Raw genomic sequence first — 18,723 nt, forward strand, 5'->3', positions numbered from 1 at the left:
CTGTCCTTATTATCCATCTTGCTGTAGGAATGCTGACTGGGATCGCAGACTTGTGTTTTTACCACAGCTAGCTTTTTAAATATCAGTTCTGGGGATTCGAACTCTGGTCCTTGTGCCTGCTATTCACTGAGCCACCACCCCAGTGGAGTCTAGGGCTATTCTATTTTGGGCTTCTGCTATTTCCCAGAAGGCTTTGCTATTTTAACTACTGAAATGGCCTAATTGAAAGAAATTGGTATGCTGGTTAGCACCTGTTGTGAGAACGCCTTTCCTGGGGAGAGGTAACAAATTCCACTCCCGCCTTACAAGGTCCTAGCAACAAGCCACCATTTGATTCCAGAGAAGTTAACCCAGAAGATTGATGAGTTTACTGAGATTATTAACAGAGCATGAGTAAAAGTTTGTTGGCAAGTGTTTTGGTGACCCCAAAGTGGCCACTGTGGAAAGTCTACACTGAGCATCGCTGGTCTAGGAAACAGAGGCCTCCCTGGGACCTTCCCCAGGGCACCACAAGGCTACCTACAAGTGGGGCAAAATTGCCTGCAAATGACTGCAAGGGGCGGCTGGGATATCAAGTGAGGGCCCAATGGCCTGGCCACACCCTTATCCCTGAGGGAATGTCAACAGTCTACAGGCCCAGCGTTGGACCCAGAATGGTCTCCAGGAAACAGGTACAGTTGGGCTCATAAAGATGGCAGCTATTTTGCCAGGAGAAAAGTGCTGCCCATTACGGTAGCCCTTTGTCTGGCTCAGACATTCTTTTTGCCCTCTCTCCAGCACTGATGCTGAGTCTTGTAGGGTGTAAAAACATTGTTTGTATCTCCCCAGGGAAGGAATTCTTTCAACAGCACCCCCAGTAGCAAAGCTTTTGAAGCTAAGGGCTCCTAAGAGTGTACCCCTTTGCAAACATAATCCCAGCTTATAAGTGTAGCCAGTTGGCCACCAGAGGGACAAAGGGGAACGGTGTAAATGGCTTAGCACAAATATTCTAAGAAATGCTAAGAAAGAAAAGCAGAAAACACACTGTTCCAGAGATGAGAGGGCTGCTGTTATCTTTGCATGGAAAGAAAAGCATAGCTCACTATTATGGTAATTTGAATGAAAATGGCCCCATAGGCTATTAGGGAGTGGCATTACAGGGGGTGTGGCCTTGCTGGAGTGGGTGTGGCCTTGCTGGGGTGGGTGTGGCCTTGCTGGAGTGGGTGTGGCCTTGCTGGAGTGGGTATGCTGCTGGGGACAGCTTTGAGGTCTCAGAAGTTCAGAGCCAGTTCTTTTCCTGCTGCCTGCTGATCAAGATGTAGAACTCTCAGCTCCTTCTCCAGCACCATGTCTGCCTGCATGCCGCCATGTTTCCTGCCATGATGATAATGGGCTAAACCTCTGAAACTGTAAACCAGACCCAATTAAATGTTTCCCTTTATAAGAGTTGCCATGGCTGGGCAGTGGTGGTACACTCCTTTAATCCCAGCACTTGGGAGGTAGAGGCAGGTGAATCCCTGTGATTTTGAGGTCAGCCTCATCTACAGAGTAAGTTCCAGGACAGCCAGGGCTACACAGAGAAACCCTGCCTCAAAAAACCAAACCAAACCAAACCAAACAAAGAGAGTTGTCACGGACATGGTGTCTCTTGACAGCAAAAGAAACCCTTAGAGAGCTATGATCTCTTTTTCCCCATTTAGAAGACATTTGGCATGCAGAAGGCTGGAGGCCAAGGCTTGGCCTGCTCCAGTGTGCTTCTCTGTCTCTCTCATAAACACTGGCCAACAGCAGCTCAGAAAGGAATGGGTTATTTGGCTTACACATCACAGTCCATCTTTGAGGCGGGCACTGAGGCAGACCCCAAGGCAGAATGCCGCTCAACCAACCTTTCTCATTCAGGCAAGGATTGTCGGCCTAAGGACAGCGCCACCACACTGGGCTGTGCCCGCCTGTATCAACCAGCAATGAAGATGATACCTACCCACCCACAGTCCTAGCTGATGTAGGCATCTCCTCAGTTCAGATCCCTTCTCCTCAAGTACGTCTAGGTTTGGGTCAAGCTGACAAAAAGGGACAACCACAAGCCCCAAAGCCAGAGTGGTAATCTGAGCAACAGCATTCTTGCTAAAATAACCGGTACTGCTCAGCAATAACCTGGAAGCCTGGCAAAGTTGAAATACCATCACAGATTGCTGAACATTCAGAGGGGAAGCAAAATGAAAAATTATTTGTTTATTGGGATAAACAAAATGAGCAGGCTCTAACTAATCTTATGGAAATATATATATGTATAGCTTGCTTACATTTCTCTCTCTCTCTCTCTCTCTCTCTCTCTCTCTCTCTCTCTCTCTCTCTCTGTGTGTGTGTGTGTGTGTGTGTGTGTGTGTGTGTGTGTGTGTGTGTGTGTGTTGTGCATCTGGGAGTACATATGGTTGTGGTGCATATTCATGGAAGCCATAGGTCAACACTGAGTGCCTTCCTCAATCACTCTTTTAAAAATAACCTAGAGCCCACTTGTTAGCTAAACTGGCTAGTCAGTGAGGTCTTCTAATCTTTCTGTCTCCAGCTCCGCAGCATTGTTAAGTACAGGCAGTAAGCTGGGCTGGGCTTTTTATTTAGTTACGTTCTGGGACTGAAACTCAGGTCTTTGTACTTTATACACAAACCCTTTACCTACTGAGCCATCTCCCCAGCCCTGTCTGCTCATGTTTTTCTTATCACAGAGACTGTGTGATCATTTTTAATCAAGAGTTCAAATATTATTGCGTTGTTTGTTGTTGTTGTTGTTTTCTTTTGTTTGTTTCCTGTTTTTGCTTTCTCAAGACAGGCTTTCTCTGTGTAGCCCTGGCTGTCCTGGAACTTGCTCTGCAGACCAGGCTGGCCTCAAACTCAGAGATCTGTCTGCCTCTGCCTCCTAAGTGCTGGGATTAAAAACTGCCTCCTGGCATAGTTTTGCTTTAAGCTGGGGTCTCCTGTAGCCCAGACTGGCCTTGAACTTACTCTGTAGCTAAGTGTGACTTTGAACTATCTCCCGACTGCATGGGGATGACAGGTTTTGGTCTGCGCAGGGGATGGAAGGCTGGCTGCAGGCTAGGCTGGGGTGACAGGTTTTGGTCTGTGCAGGGGATGGAAGGCTGGCTGCAGGCTAGGCTGGGATCAGGTTTTGGTCTGTGCAGGGGATGGAAGGCTGGCTGCAGGCTAGGCTCTACCCACTGAGTGTGTCCCCATTCCACCTTGCACTTCTTCTTTAATAAACACTTTCGTGGCACCAAGATCTGTTTTTAGAAGTGAAATTCCTTTAACCTCATTTAGTCTTTGAGTTGTTAAGAGTGACAACAAGGCTTGATCAGATCCAAGCCTCATCATTGATCCAAATGATATTAATTTATGAATACCAAAGGTCTCCTGTAGGCTCAATTTTCTTAGCAAATATATTTTATTACAAACTTATTAACTGAGAGTACCTCACTTATAACCTGACTAACCTAAACAATAGGAAAAGGAGATTAAAGAATACAATAACAAAACAGTAAGGATATCAGTTCCGAGGAACAATTCTCCTGGCATAGTCAGCAGGATTTCTTCTGCTGGAACCTGGAGCAACCAGAACCCGGAACCTCAGCAGGAGCCGGAGCCCAGAAGCCTTTGCTGAGAGGTTCTCTCTAGGAGTATCTCAAAGTGGAGAGATGAACAGCCAAAACTATCCCAAGTCTCCAAAGGCCCCGCCTCCTGTTTCTGGCTCACATTTATATCTCCTCTCAGAATTTGTTCAAGGATGTTTTTCAGCTGGTTAACAACCAATCTCCCCCACACAGTGGTTCAACTTCTAAGGGGATAAACATCACCTGCTCTCTCACAAGTCTTTTTTTCATCCCCCACTTGTGATCTAAACAAAACACATGTTTTCTCTCCTTCAGTCTCCACATAGCCTGGTCTCAAGGATAAAGGCTCAGAAACTGGTTTTCCATTGTTTGTTGTTGTTTGTTTGTTTGTTTTTGAGACAAGTTCTCACATGTATACCAGGCTGTCCCAGAACTCACTATATAGAGTAGGCTGGCCTCTTAACCCATGAGAAATCTACCTGCCTGTACCTGCTGACTGCTGAGACTAAAAGTGTGAGCAACACCGTCTGGATTTCCACTTAAAAACCACAGGAAAGTTTGCAGTCTTTCCTTCTGACTCGCTGTAGGGAGGGCAACCCAACCTTGGGGGAGTGTGCAGGCAATTATCAATGTTGTACCGGCTTGCTTTTGACTGTGGCTGCTTGAATGCCTCTGTAAGGGAACCACCCTCAGAGTCAGGGAAACAAGGCCCAGGAAGGCTTTTGTATGGCCTTCACGTCCCCCCTCCCCCCTCCCCTCCCCTCCCCCCTCTCTCCCATCCCCCTCCCTCTTCCATCCCTGTCCCCCTCCCCCTGCCCCTCCCTACCTGGAGCTTAGACATGCCCTGAACAACCCTTTAAAATCAGCTTCCAGGAATGGGGCAAGAAGACAACGCTAAGCAGCAGTCTCCTTTCCACCTTTCCCTCCTGCCGAGGTAACCCTCCCCCGCCTCGCCCCTCCCCACTGTAAGAGTCATTAGGCTGCTACACAAAGTACTCTTGGCTGCTTATTGGTTTAATAAACAGAACAAACCCTTGAGGACAAAAGAAAGCAGACCTGTACTCTTAAAAGTCTTGTGCAAGTCTAAGGAACAGAGAGCTTCCTGCATGGAGTAAATCGATTTTGCCCTTCCTCAACTCCTGTCCACAGCAGTTGGAGTTGAGCAACCAAGTGTTGAGCGTCCCCAGCAGCCCAGGGGATGCAAGACCCGCCACTGTCTGCCAGAGAAAACCCACCACAGTTTTGTAAGGCAACCCTTTGGGTGGGAAGAGGCTTTGAAAAGTTACAGATCTGGGCTTAATGCTTGCTGGACTTCAGGGACTGCAGGCTTGTTTGTTTTGTTTGTTTTTCCAAAAGGGTTTTAGTCTTCAAATATGGAAAACAGGTCCTTTGTGGTAACTGCCTTTCCTGATACAAAGAGCGCATCTGTTTAACATCTGTTTATGAGAGAAATAGGATGGCATGAACTAAACCAAAACACGAGTGGATCTTCGGCGCACTCGAAAACATTTTGCATTTGAATATAAAAACCCACTGAGGGAGGGGAGAGGGGAAAGGAAGGAGTGGGTAAGTAAGTGCAGAAAGTCTGCAGAGCGTCTGGGCTGGGTTCAAGAATGCCCCACAAAACAGATTTTCATGGCTGTATGGGGCGAGATGACCCTATTCAAGTTCCTTCCCTTTCTTTAGAATTTTCTGACGAAGCTGTTGCGAACGGCTTTGGGAGGGCTGTTCCTAAAATAGATTTTTAGAGATGGTGTGTGTGTGTGTGTGTGTGTGTGTGTGTGTGTGTGTGTGTGTGTGTGTGTGTGAGGCGAGAGCGATCTGAGACAAATGATCAGCTCAGACACCGAGGCTGAGCTTAGGCGACAACTGCTGGGCCTTGCAAGAAATGAATATTCACGACGCCCCCGCTGGGTTGCCTTTTCCTATTTGAACCAACTACTGTTTGGGCCCCCAATTCACTTGTGACCAGATTAAACACTCTCAGGCAGGCGCACACGGCCACAGCAACTTTGCAAAGTCGGACTCTGGAAGTGTAAACATCTTTTCTGCCCCCATCCACGGAGCCTGTCACAATCTTCATTGGGAACTGAATTAAGTTTAAAATATCATCAGAGGTTGTTGATCTCTTCCTGGGCCTGAAGCTGTCCTCTGTACATCCGGCATTTTTCTGTTGACACTACGTGTCACTTAGCAACCGGCCTGAAAGGCCCTATATACATTCATTACACACCATTGTCTTTAAGAGGTGGATGTGTTAACCGAATAAACCTCCTCCCCCGGGTGAGCAGACGGTCATTTCTCTTCGTCTTGATCACCCTTTTACATCAAAATATTGTCCATTCCGTTCTCTGATCCTGAGTTTTTACTTCTGTGGCAGGAGGAGCAGCCCCCCCCCCGCCGCATCACGCCCCCCCCCGTCCCCCATCCCATCCCCCGCACATCCCCCACCCCCACCCCCGCCGCATCACGCCCCCCCCCTGTCCCCCATCCCATCCCCCGCACATCCCCCACCCCCCGCTGCCCCGGTGGGAAACCTCAATTTACTTTCCCTGATATGGTGCAGAGAGTGGTTTTGTCCTTCAGTCTCTTGCAAAAGCATTAAATTCATTTGACAGTTAACTGCGGACACCAAGCCAACTTTCCTCTACCGTTAGCAGAGGAGGGAGGAGTCCCAAGCAAGGAGAACCATTCCCTTCCGTTTGTGCATAGTTTTGTAATACATGACAGGATCTGTGTGGAGCAGCCCTGAAGATGTGAGGCCTTCCCGATGGATGGAGAACCCCAGCATCACCCAGAAGAATGAGAACTATGCCTAACTAAGGGACGTTCACAGAATGAGTGAGTGAGATGGCAAAGTGGAACCCTTTTCCTGAGAAGCCAGGCAAACTCACTTCTGCATCAGTGGACAGGGCCCGAGGCAACAGGCAGGGCTGATGGGTCAAACGGGCTTTTTACTTGAGAGTTCCTGATCACAATGACTCGTCCAGAGGACCTGCAGCAGAGGCTGCTATTCCACAGACCTCTCACAATGAGGCCATTTCAGCCGAGGCATTTTCCCGTGTGGGCAAAGATTATTCTACATGGGTTACTGTGGTGTCCGCTTTCCCAAGGCGTGCTGGGGAGACAAGGCAGATGATTGGTAGCTGCTGTCCAGCCTTGTGCTTTGAGAAAAAACACTTATTTAGCACCCTATAAGTGTGTCTGGGAAAATGTGCTTCCTCTCAAGCCACTTCAAAACCATCGGCTCCCTGATGCCACCACTGTCGCATGTGCTGTGCCTGGTCTGCAGGGGCTGGAATAAGTGTCTCTGGTTTAACCATCTTATCTCCCCTTAACCCTCATCATCAAATAAAAAAAAATTGAGTTAAACAAACCAGATTCCATTCATGTTTTTGCTTTTATTAAAAAGCCTTTGAGCCTCCCTTGAACGTATAGGAATCAAAAAAATAATGCAAGTCAGGGTTTTGGATGCAGAGCCATGAGTTGGAAGGTGAGGACAGTCACAGGATTGGGAAGGAGGGGCTAGGGGACCCACAGCTACTCCACTGGGGTGTTCATGTTTAACCACACAGACAAGCAAGACTGCCTTCGCCACTAGTCATCCCGGATGACCTACACGTCTCTTCCTGGGTACCCCTACCCCACACACCACTGACTGTGCAGTCTACAAAGGAACCCTATGGCCCCTTGTCTTAGCTGGTTCAACTTCTGAGCAAGTGTCACCACAATAAACACTTCCCAGCTACTGGATTTTGTCACGGCATTAACTATTAACTGCTCCGGATGCTTGTGATGCGATAAAACTTCAAACCGATGCTTTGCTGTAAAAGAGTGAGTGGGCCTCAGAGAGAGAGACAGAGAGAGAGAGAGAGAGAGAGAGAGAGAGAGAGAGAGAGAGAGAGAGAGAGAGAGACAGATGCTTCATTTCATAGAAAAAATATTCTCTTGGGGGTCAAGTTTAAGGTGATTCACAGGCAGAATTGTAAAGACAAAACAAACCCTACTCCTTTTAGGAGCTTCCCCTGTGAATTTCCAACCACACGTGAACTGGAAATCGACTTGAAATCTACACTAGCTTGAATCAATTGACTGGAAACCACCAGCTCTCAGCTTCAGCATCTGTAAGGTGCGGACCTGACTCTGCGGTGAAACCTCTTCAGTGTTGGGAGTAAATTGGGAAAGGAGGAAATAAGTTGGGGGGAAATCCGTTCACAGACTTCCTATGGGTGCCTGCTTCTTTAATGTCTTTCAGGACAAAGTTGCTCAGGAACAGGGCTTCTTTACAGGAGGTGGGCTGTTCCATCGCAGTTCCATTTTATATCCCGAATGTCGCAGGTGTCCACTGTGAGAAGGTCAAAACTAAATAATGGTTATCGGACAGCTAGATCCGAGAAGGCGGGTTGAAAGCAAACTTACCTTCCTTTTCCAGGAGTCCCAGCCGGAAAGACAAGGCACCTACATAAAAAGCACCCCTTGTGCTCAAAATTTTACCTCACATTGGTCTCACGATGCTGATATTAAAATAATAAAAGAAGCGAGGCCTGGGAGGCAGAGAGTGGGAGGGGGAGGGGGCTGAGGAGAGGGGGAGGGGGAGGAGCTGGGGAGGGGGCGGGGGCTGGGGAGGGGGAGGGGCTGGGGAGGGGAGGGGCTCCTTATAGTTAAGTGTTATCTGCTTAGACTAATATTGCAGTTGCCACCCACTGACAGAATTTGTTTCACAGTCACAGCTTGGCAGCATGAATCAAATGTTGACATTCTAATTTCATGCGCGCATGGGCGGGCGTTTGGCTGGGCAGGCCAGCAGCCTCTGGACCACTCTCTCTCTCTCTCTCTCTCTCTCTCTCTCTCTCTCTCTCTCTCTCTCTCTCTCTCTCACTCTACCTGTGTAAATCAGGCAGACAGGGCTTGCTCCCACTCAACAGCCTGCCTGCCAGTTTGCTCACTTCTATGGAGAGAGCCTCTCCGGGCCTGGTTTCTTCCTTTCAGAGGAGTGCTTTCGGTCGTCCCTTCCACCTTGCAGGGCACAGTGCACACTCAGTCATCCCCTACCAGCAAGGTGATTTTCTCTTTTTTCCCCTCCTCCATTTCTTTGCAGTTTTTTGTTTTAGAACTCAGCTAACAGACCTTCTCCCTCTGTGACTTTTGGAAACCAGTTGCAAATGTTTCTTTGAGAAAACACCAATGAAAACGAAGCGGTAGTTAAGACTAGACAAAAGAAAGGCTGGTTTGCCTTTATTCTGGATTGTGGACCGTGTGCCCTCAAAACTAATTAGTTGAAGGGGCGGAGTGTTTGCTTGCCTAGCCTGGGCAAGGCCCTGGGTTTGATCCCTGGGACTGTCAGAAACAAAACTAAACAAGGTTGCTGCGACCCTTGGATACAGTTCCTCACGCTATGGTGACCCAACCATAAAAGCAATTTTGTTGCTACTTCATAACTGTAATTTTGCTACTGTTATGAATCAGAATGTAATTTTTTTTCTTTTTTCTTTCTTCTTTTTTTTTTTTTAGCTAGAAGTTTAGCAAAGGGGTCGTGATACACAGGTTGAGAACCACTGGCATAGGGTAAAGTTTTAGGCCCCAGTATGACTGTGTTTGGAGAAAATTAAGAGTAGATGAGTTTCAGCTAGAGATACGGCTCAGTGGTTAAGAGCGCTTGCTGCTCTTGCAGAGGATCCAGGTTCAATTCCCAGCACCCACACAGCTGCTCACAACCTCCAGGATTAGGTCCAGTTCCAGGGGCCTGACACAGTACTCAGACATCCATTCAAACACTCATATACATAAAATAAAAACAAATAAATCTCAAAAAAAAAAGGGGTGGGGAGAAAGAAAAGGAAAAGGAAGCAAGATCACATGCTGAGCTTGAAGCCAGTGAGTCTGCTCTCCTGAAGCCAGTGGGTCTGCTGTCCATATAAGGCGAGGAAGAAACACCAGAGAGAGACACAGAGATGCACAAGGTCACCAGAGGGCATGAAAAAAGTTGGCTGTTAGCCAAGGAAGCATGGAGGCCAGAAGACAGTCACAAACCTTTGCATTTGGCACAGTCTCCTACCAGCCTGGAGCTTACAAGTAAGCTAGGCTGGTGGCCTATGGATCTCTACCTCCTCAGGCCTGAGGTTATAAGTATGGCTCCATACCCAGTATTTTGTTTTGGGGGATCAAATTCAGGTCCCTGAGCTTACAAAGTGGCCCTTTATTGATCTTGAATGCCTACCTTCTAGAATCATACAGGATTCAAACACACTTCTATAGTTAACGCGTCCCACTCTATCATCATAGGCAGAGGGAGGGCGCCCTCCAAATCAAGGGTCAGACGTCCTACAAGTGCTCTGCCACTGTGGTGTCTAGAACCACCTCAGGCCACGGTTCACACACTAGGCCTCATCAGTGTGAGAGCGCGTTAGGGTCACAGCCATAGAGAACTTGAATGAAGCCACCGGAGCGTCACTGGCCCGCCTCTGTTTGACCCACTCCTGGGAAGGATTAATGGCTGGCCCTTTGTGTTAATTGGAGGAGTCACTCCAAAGACATTCAGCCAGACATGGGGATATGGGCAGGCGGGCTTGGGGGAGTTGTTTCTCACTCCAGTGATAGGCTGCTCTAAGCCTAGAGTTGGTTGGTACTCAAAGCTCCCAGGGCTGGGCTGGCTGGGACCAGGCAGAAGACTGGATGTGGGTGTGATTGTTGATAGAGGGACAGAGAAGAGTCGTGGGCCGAATGGTCTTGCCCTCCCAGCTTTAATGTCATAGCTTCTCTAAGAGCCAGTTTTCCCTGCTAACGGGATGCTTTCAAAATAGGCACAGTCTCCCCAGAAATCATGTGTCACTTACCCGTGTGACCATAAAACACTTTGGTCATTCTTTGTTGTCGTTAAGTTTTGTTTTTGTTTTTTTGGTTGTTTGGTTGGTTGGTTTTGGTTTTTCGAGACAGGGTTTCTCTGTGTAGCCTTGCCTGTCCTGGACTCGTTTTCTAGACCAGGCTGGCCTCGAACTCACAGTGATCTGCCTGCCTCTGCCTCCAAAGTCCTGGAATTAAAGGCATGCACCACCATGCCCGGCGTCTTTAAGTTTTCTGCAGGTACAAAAAGTGCTTTGTGGATGTCTGTCCCAATTAAAGAGCTGGTACTCTAGAACCTGTCCCATAGGATTTTTATTTTGTTTTGTTTTGGGGGTGGGTTTTGTTTTTTGTTTTTGTTTGTTTGTTTTTGTTTTTGTTTGAGAGAGAGAGAGAGTTTCATATAGCCCATGCTGGCCTCAAGTTACATAACTAAGGATGACCTGATGTTCTGATCCCCCAGCCCCTAACCCCTGAGTACTGGGATTACATGTGTGTGCCACCATGGACAGTTTATATGGTCCCAGACATCAAATTTAAGGCTAGACTGTACCTATCTACTATTTACATGTCATCTAGATGTCTATTGATCTAGCTATCATATATACAATTAGCAATTTATCAATCTGCCCACCATATATCTATCTCCAAATCTGTAATCTATCCACCCACCCATCATCTGTCCATCTATCTACCATCTGTCTGTCTGTCTGTCCATCAGTCTATCGGCTATCTACATTTGCTGTTTCTTTGAGGAAATCGGACAGATGAGAAGAGAGGCAGGCCAAGAAGAATTAAATACCTAGGGGGAACTGCCTTGTCTAGATTGATCAGTGCCAATTTGTGACTATTACTGAACTTCTCCACCAACAAAACTACAAGGGGACCATTAGTTTACCTCTGTTCTTTCGGTTGGACCGATATCCCTAGATTCCTACAAAATGACCTGAGGCCTCATTCTTACCGGTAAGAACAAGACCAAAACAAGACGCCGACAGAGCGGGGGCCCACAAACCACGTAGCTAGGAAGCTGGGATTACCGCACTGGGTACTGGTGTGAGTTTCCTGTTTCCTGGAAGCTAAAGAAAATGTTCTATCTTTCTTATAATCAGAGGAACCATGCAAATTCGACGTGTGTGTTTGCTGGGTACCAAACTCAAGGCAGAGTTTCTGAGGAGGTGGCTCACACCATCTTTATGAAGTGTCTTCCAAGCAGTGTGAAGACCCTATAGTGTTCAATCAAAGCTCTTCAGTGTTTTGAGTGTGTGTGTGTGTGTGTGTGTGTGTGTGTGTGTGTGTGTGTGTGCCTGTGCCCTTGTGGAGGCTGTAGGAGGACGTCAGGTACCCTATTCTATAACTCTCCACCTTACTCCCTTGACTTGGGGTCTCTCCTGGAGCTTTACAGGCAGCCAGACATCCCCACCACGGCCTAGGACCATGCGTGCCACAATAAAGAGTTTTCCAAGCCAAAGCACAAACTTTCATTCCAGCGTGAGAACACAAGGCCCTTTGGTGCTTACAAAGAGGCCATCCTCACCTAAAAAGTGTTTTTTGCTGATGCCTAGCACCAATTCTTACTCTTCTCTGAAGGTTCTAGAACTCTCCGGGGTCTTCAGAAGGTACTGTGTTACTTCCAAATAACAAAAAAAGGAGAGACTCAGCCAGGCATGGTGGCACAAGCCTTTAATCCCAGCACTCGGGAGGCAGAGGCAGGTGGATCTCTATGAGTTCAAGGCCAGCCTGATCTACAGAGTGAGTCCAGGACAGCTAAGGCTACACAGAGAAACCTTGACTTGAAAAAAAAGAGGAGAGACACTTGCAGATAGTCTCTTATGTCTTTCCTTGTTCCTAATCTTGATCTGCCCTGTGGGATGCTCCCATCATCAAGTCAGTGTGGATGACTGTCTCAGCGCCTTTCTTCATTAATGCTATTGGAAACTGATGAGCAACTTTTGGAAACTGTGGGGTTTTTTTTCTCCTGTCAAGAATAATAGCTGTTATTTATTTTTGGAAGGCCCATGTGGTTTTCTAAGTAAATAGATGTAGAAAATATGCTCCCCCAAAAATAAACACTCTAAGTAATTGCCTTATAGATGAAGTTGACACTCTGGCTTGGTGATTTGCTATGATATGTAAAAATCTAATTTTCTTCATGAAATGACAGCACTGCAAAATTGTGAGTCAATTGGAATGGGTGGCTTGTTCAGAACATGAGGAACAGCTACGTGATGATGTATCAATATTGTTTTACAGTTTCTTAGAACATGAGGAACAGCCCCCCCCCCCCCCCCGTGATGATGTATCAATATTGATTTACAGTTTCTTAAATCATGAGGAATAGCCCCCCCCAGATGAGGTATCAATATTGATTTACAGTTTCTTAAATCATGAGGACTAGCCCCTGTGATGATGTATCAATATTGATTTACAGTGTCTTAAATCAGCCCAAATCTACTTGGGAGGATGTTAAACCACTGAGTAAATGTGGCAGAGTGATAAAGACTTCAGTTTTTCCTTCCTGAGCTGAAGTGCCCCCAAACTTCTTAGAGAACATCTTTGCTGATGGAGGGTTTGAGGACCCAGATGCCCCTTTTGAACACACAAACAAGTTCATCAGGCCTACCTTGAATTCGACGTTGATCAGTCTTTACTGTCAGATTGGTAGGACAAGAATCTGGCATCTGCATCTCAATATTATCAGTCAGTATAGAACAGACTGAAATGTCACAGCAAACAGCCAGACCACTGCAGAAGCTCCCTCTAAGGTAAGCATCTGAAAAAAAAACTTTAAATACAGAGTTGATGAAAAGTGCTCAATAAATTGCCACCCAAACAGAACACAAGCATCTTCTCCCTGCGTGGGTTAGGCTGCCTGGGGCTCTTATTAACTTTGCAAAATTAATTCGAAAGCTGTAACAGAAGTTGATTTTTTTTTTTTTTTTGGTCTTGTTTTGTTTTTTAACCCTACTTTGAGCTTTTACAAGGGATAATCACAAAAGGCCAACTGTCAGAGAGTGTTAGGAGGCCCCTTTAGAGGTTGACTCACAAATGGAAGGGATTACCTGTTGCAGAAGTTTAAGGTTCCTTTGAGGGCAGTCAGTGCTGGAGTCAGTGCTGGGTATAAGGCTCGCAGGGAATAACACTTATGGCTGTGGACTGAAATCAATTTTAGCCTATTAGTCTCATCTGGAAGCTAAGACAGTATGAGCACAGAGGAAGACTGGCTGACCAGAAGAACTTGCTCCCCACGACATGCACAGTGTCGCGACACTTTTGGTAGCTGTGTCCTTGCGGGCCAGCACTCAGGACAGTGCTCCGTGGTTCCCACTCGATACGATTTGTGGTCTCCGTCAGCCCCATGGGACAGGGCTGGCTAGTCGCAACAGCATGTGAAGAAACCATGGAATTGTGTGTGTGTGTGTGTGTGTGTGTGTGTGTGTGTGTGTGTGTGTGTGTGTGTGTGTGTATTTGGGGCGGGGGGCGGGGGTAAGGAAAGGGGAGAACTTGCTTTGCCCATATGACCCAAATAGCTCATTGAAGAGATCCACAGACCAAAGAACTGGGGCTTCCGGCTACCAGCCAGCACCAGGTCAGACACGCTAATGCCTTATCTCTCAGAAGAAGATCCCTTGCCTCAGTTAAGCCACTGGTGAATGCATTGTGACTGACTTCCTGAGAGGAACTCCTGCTTAAGCCCCGCCCCTCCCTGTTTAAGCCCATCCCCTTTCTGCTTAAGCCCTGCCCCTCCCTGCTTAAGTCCCTCCCCTCCCTGCTTAAGCCCCTCCCCAATTCCTGGCAAACTGTAGAGAGCCACATGTTGTCTTCAACCACTACCCTCCGTGGGAGCTGATTATACAGAAGATGAGGACTACCGTGTGTGTGTGTGTGTGTGTGTGTGTGTGTGTGTGTGTGTGTGTGTGTGTAAAAACGTGGCAAATACTAACAATGACTCTCCACAGTGAGATTGCAGATGAGCTTGGCTTTCCTCTTCGGTCTTCCCATATTGGCGTATGTACTGTTAGTAGGAGAAAGTACCTCATTTTGAGGAAGATAATTAGGGAAAATGGTAGAATTGGATTTCTAAAATGTGAGATCCTAGTCAAGTTTCCAAGTTCTGTGAGTGAGGCACCGTGGGACTAGGGAGCTGATGGTAAATGTGTTGGAGGTCTGAAAACAGGAAGACACGGTTTGGAGTCATTGAGGTGGAAAAGGGGATCTAGGAAATGTTCTCCTCTGTCTTCCAAACAGGCGGGGACTCCATTGGTTCTGTTCAAGGACAGGCACAACAAAACAAAACAAAACCCCAGCAAATCTTATCTGTGAAAGTGCTTTACTTGCAAATGTTCATTGCGATGAGTCATTGGTCTGGTTCGAAAAGATGTCTAGCTACGGCTACACCATCAACACTAGACCCTCACCAGGACGCCTTCGGATAATCTGCTGTTGCTCCATGTCATGAGTGCCTTGCAGCTTTGGTTCTGCAGGACAGGCCCTTTCATGTGCTCCAGCATTGCACTTACGAAGTAGAACAAAATAACTTTATGGTTAGGGCCACCACAACATGGGGGAGCTGTACCAAAGGGTCGCAGCACTGGGAACCGCTGCTTGAGACCATGACAAGCTGACAGGTTAAAGGCAGCTACAGCACTCCCACGGATCATAGTGTTATAAACGAGTCACAGATTCTGGTGTCTAAACGCAGGCTGTCAGCGGCAGGACAGTGGGTGTGTGGTAATTACTCGGAGTGGAGAGCAACCCAAGATGCTGGCTGCTTTTAACTACTATGTCCAGGAGAGGAATCTGTCTCCAGAGGACTTGCAGTTTGAAACTGAGAAGCCTGAAACAAGTGTCCCAGTGGCATGGCCCCTAACCTGTGTACGGTCTTCTAGCTCTAACACAAGTCCCATGTTGGACTCTGGCAAAGCATCTTAGATCTTGCCATTGCCAAAGGGAAAGAGCCTGATCTGCAAAGGCAGTCGGCAAGGCATGGCTTGTCTCTTCAATTATAAATATCTCCTGTGTGCTTTCGCTTTAGAGTTAGGATAAAGAGAAGATGGGAAATAAAAATTTATGAGGTAAGGCAATGAGTGTGCATTCCTCCAATCAATAGCATTCTTTCTTCTTCTTCTTTTTTAAGATGAGTACTTTAGTAACTAGGCTCAATCAAGTAACAATGAGGGACCAGAGTTCAGTGCTTAAAACTGCTTCTGAGAGGACCAAGTCCAGTTCCCAGCACCCACACTGGGTGTCCCTCAACCACGCATAACTCTAGTTCCAGGGGCGTCTGAGGTGCCCAGGCACCATGGGTACCTGTGCATGCGTGTGTGTGTGTGTGTGCGCGCGCGTGCGCGTGCACACACACATACACACATACACACATACACACATACACACATACACACATACACACATACACACATACACACATACACACATACACACATACACACATACACACATACACACACATACACACATATATACAACATACACACACATACACACATACACACACATACACACACATACACACACATACACACATATATACAACATACACACACATACACACACATACACACACATACACACATATATACAACATACACACACATACACATACACACATACACACACATACACACACATACACACATATACACAACATACACACGTACACACACATACACACATATACACACACATACACACACATACACACACATACACATACATACACACACACATACACACATACACGAGAGAGAGACAAACAGACAGTCAGTCAGATGGACAGTCTGACAGACAGACCGAGACAGAGAGACAGAGAATTAAAAATAAACGATGTAAACCATGGAAGATGTACATTGGCGGACAGGTGGGCGGCCTTGCTGTTGCTGACCTTGCTTCCCCTGTAGATGGGAATTGCTGGGTGTTCAGTGTGGTTTATAAGCCACATGAACATTTCACAGCCAGGAGAGGAGCAAGGGAGCTCAGCAATCTCCAGCCAATGTGCTGCAGGCCTTTGTGCGGTCTCCTCAGGCTCTGGCTGGGGCCGGACAGACCTGCAGCTCTGCAGGGATAGGTTTCTCTTGGAATAACCACAAGTAGGGGCTCTCCTCAAGGAAAGGTGAGAGCTTTTCTTCACAGGCTTCAACCTTCACAGGCTATTTTTATGAGGGCTTCTGTGTGTGTGTGTATGTGTGTGTGTGTGTGTGTGTGTGTGTGTGTGTGTGTGTGTGTGTGTGTGTTGGGGTTATCAATGGGACCAGGGACTGTGGAGGAGCGCGGATGGCTTTATTGGTTAGAAGAGATGGTGTTAAAGAGGGTCAGAAGGCAGAAATGATATTTTGGGGTGCTAACTTCAAGAAGCTGAAGATATTACTCATGGGAAAAGGCTACAATGCATGAGCGGCCATGAGGACTGCCGCCCAGGTAAGATGGCCGTACTCTGGCTCTCTGAGAGGATAGCCTGGTTACTTGAAACTGTCTAAAAACAGACTTCTCTCTCTCTGGTAAACACACACACACACACACACACACACACACACACACACACACACACACACACACACACACACCCACCACAAAAAGAAAAGAAGATATACAGGGGGATGAGGTCCCCCTCAGTCACAGTCATAGGGGAGGGGAAAATGGGAGGGAGGGAGGAATGGGAGGATACAAGGGAGGGGATAACCATTGAGATGTAATATGAATAAATTAATAAAATAAAATAAATAAATAAAATGAAAAAAGAAAAGAAAAGAAAAACCTCACCAGACTAAGGAGGCGCCTCTGTCCTGTGATGGAGTCATATTGGGATAATCGTGAGGGAGAAGAAGTCTTGGAGGTAAAACCAGGATGTTCGACAAATCAGGAAACCCTAAAGGTCAGAGACTAAGCAATTAGTCCAAAGTCACATGGCCCACTCATTTCTGTAGACCGCAACCTCTACATTTTCTTTCTAGATAACGAGCTGTGGGAAGGAGAGGAAGATGGGGGCGGGGTGGAGTGGGGTGGGGTGAGGGGGGCCTAATCAAAAAAGCTCCTTATGGGTAACCCTCACAAGACCAGCGTGAACACGCTCCCACCCTCTCTCCCTGACGTTGGGCTGGTTTCTCAGTTTTGCTGAGCTTCAGAATCTTGGTCATGAGGTGAGGATGCCACTGGGGTGGCAGCGAAGCCCTGACGAGCGACGGACCGTAGGTGCTCATGCGCAGACCTCTTGATACTGCCCCTCCTTCGCCTTCCCCTTCACTGCAAAGCAGTGTTTCCTTATATTGGCTTTTTGAGGCATCTGCCCTTGCAAGTCTGAGGCTTGCAAACGGTACCTACCGGCAGATCGCACAGCCTGTCTGCCACACAGCCTGCCTTCCCACTCGACACTGTGACTTTGTCTCTACCTCTCCTCAGTGTCTGGGTCACAGCAGCCTGTGGCCAGCCTCTTCTTTGTTACGTCTCAAGATCCTGCCTGTCCTAGCTGGAAATTCCAAGAAAACATCTCTGCAAGTGTGGTTGTTTGAACAGGAGTGGTCCCCCCATTGACTCATGTGTTTGAATGCTCGGCCCAGACAGAGTGATACCATTAAGAGGAGTGGCCTTATTAGAGTACGTGGGGCCTTGTTGCAGGAAGCGTGTCATTGTGGGGGTGAGCTCACAGGTCTCCTATGCTTAGGTTATGGATGCCTAGTGTGGTACACAGTCTCCTTCTGCTGCCTGCAGATCAAGATGTGGAAATCTCAGCTCCTTCTCCAGCACCATGTCTGCCTGAACGCCGCCATGTTTCCCGCCATGATGACAATGGGCTGAACTTCTGAACTGTAGGCCAAGCAACAATTAAATATTTTTCTTTATAAGAATTGCTATGGTCATGGTGTGTTTTCACAGCAATAAAAGCCTACGACAGCAAGCGTTCAGACATTGTGGCAGGCTTCAGATAGGCCTCCCTGTTGATTTTTAATGTAGCCTGTGGGAGAGGCAGGATGGTGTGACCTCCCACACCAAGCCACTAAGGAATCCAAAGTCACAGAAGTGTAGTGACTTTCCCAAGGCCATAAGCAAAAGAACCACCGGCTCTGAAGCGACGAAGTCCTAGGTTTGAGGCCCAGCTTTTCTACTTGCTCACTTGTGATCTCCAGTAGGTTCCAGAGTTTTCTCAACTCTCAGATTCCCCATGTGCAAGCATGAAACAGCTGTAGAATGCCCTACAAGGTCACATGGGTTGTAGACGAATGACTGGGTGCACGGCAGGTATTTAGCAAGCCGCCTCAGACGCAGGGTCATCTGCCACTTAGCCCCAACTGCC

The sequence above is a fragment of the Acomys minous genome (assembly GCF_964271855.1).
Source record: "Acomys minous genome assembly, chromosome: 5".
NCBI classification, from domain to species: domain Eukaryota; kingdom Metazoa; phylum Chordata; class Mammalia; order Rodentia; family Muridae; genus Acomys; species Acomys minous.